Source organism: Aplysia californica, unplaced genomic scaffold, assembly GCF_000002075.1.
Source record: "Aplysia californica isolate F4 #8 unplaced genomic scaffold, AplCal3.0 scaffold00274, whole genome shotgun sequence".
Lineage (NCBI taxonomy): Eukaryota > Metazoa > Mollusca > Gastropoda > Aplysiida > Aplysiidae > Aplysia > Aplysia californica.
Window position 1 is genome coordinate 608557 of NW_004797544.1, and position 1607 is coordinate 610163.

Sequence of the window (1607 nt, forward strand, 5' to 3'; positions counted from 1 at the left end):
TGGTTGGTTGGTTGGTTGGTTGGTTGGTTGGTTGGTTGGTTGGTTGGTTGGTTGGGGTTGTTTTTGCTGGGGATGCTAGTAAAGTTTTGATTTGTTTGTTTTTTCATTTGGTGTTTTATAGGACAGGGGTGGGGTCTTATTTTGATTTTTTAAATATTTTGTTTTTGGAAGGGGGGGGAGAATTGCTGTTGAAGTTGTCATTATTATCTCACATCTGCAAACGTACTCGTCATGACCTGTAAATGGCAAACATTAATTTCCTAAAGGGCTTACCTGAACTGCATACTATGGTGACTATATCCAGGCGAACGAGGACGTTGGAAAAAAGAAACCTACTCAAATAACAGACATCCACAAGAAGTTTCCTCCGAAGCAGCGAGTGCTTCGACGTACACTGGTTTGTTCTTGAATATTTCAAAGGAATAGTACTGTTCTTCTCCTCGCACAAAAGAAAAACTCACTTGGAACATTTATTGAAGAAAGCTCGGGGAAACGGTTGAAGGGGTTGGGTGTTCACGCGTCAGTGAAAAAATAAAGAAACAGTTCCCTCTTTTGGAGAGGAAGAACAAAAATAAAAAGTAGAATATTGATTTATTGGGGAAAAGACGGAAAAGCCGGAAGAAAAAAAAACAAAGAAAGTTTTGTTTTTCTTTTTTGTGTGCGTATGTGTGCGGTTCTACTATTACTTGTTGAGGAATTATGCAGCGGTCACCCTCTCTACCGTTCCCGCGCGCGCCGTGATCAGGCATTAGGTTCCCCGCGCGGACCCGGGATCTGCCGCGACTTCCCGCGCGCGCCACTGACATCCCAGGTCTTCCCTCAACACCGCGAGGAGGGTGCTGCTTTTCTCCCCTTTTCCCGCAATACATGTGTCTGTGATGGCTTCTGTTTGAGGTGAACGAAAACAGAAGAAGAAGAAAAAAAACCCTGCTAAATCTTATGGCTGCATGCACTTTTCAGACGCAGGTATTTCTCCCTCTAACGATCTCCCTCGCCGGATGAAAAGTTCAAAGATGGAAAAAGGGGGGGGGGGGTCATGATACAGTGAGGCGCACAAAAAGAAAGGGGGGAGTTTTAGTTACAATTTTACGGCACTTGCAACCCAGTTAAGTTATATAAGTGCTGAAGATCAGACGTGTTACTAAAGAGTTACAAAGTTACAAAGAAAATAAGGAAAGAGTCATGCTTTTTGTTTTTTCTGTATTAATCCTTGTTGTTGTTTTCAATTTTGTTGTCGCTTCGTACGCAGAAGACATGAGACCGATTCTCGAGTTGGGTTGTTTTGTATCGAGATCTCTGTCAGCCTGCTGGGACAGGCAGGGACGAAGCAGTTTACTTCATAGATTATCTAAAACTGGTGTCGGTGTGGGTGTAAAACAAAAACACCTTCTTTTACTTCGTGTATTTTTATAATTGTTATTTTTCTTTTAATTTTTGTTTTCCGGACGCCGGTGACTAGGAATAGCTTTGGACAAAGACACAGTCCAACCTGTCCAAGACAACCACCCATTGTCGAGGAGAAAAGTGGTCACGTTGGACAGGTCTGGGAAAGTGCCATTATGATAACAATATAGCAAAAAAGGGAGGTTGGGGTGGGGGGAGGTTTG

The 1607-nt window shown here is 43.0% G+C and overlaps 1 protein-coding gene across 1 annotated transcript in view; it reads right to left on the reverse strand.

The window, feature by feature from the left end:
- The window catches only part of LOC101851958 (pyrokinin-1 receptor), a gene marked incomplete in the record, with an annotated part of 298445 nt that extends 297691 nt beyond the window's left edge, over nt 1-754 (reverse strand). The window contains 1 exon segment of the mRNA XM_013084134.2: nt 280-754.
- Between the last annotated feature and the right edge of the window lie 853 nt (nt 755-1607).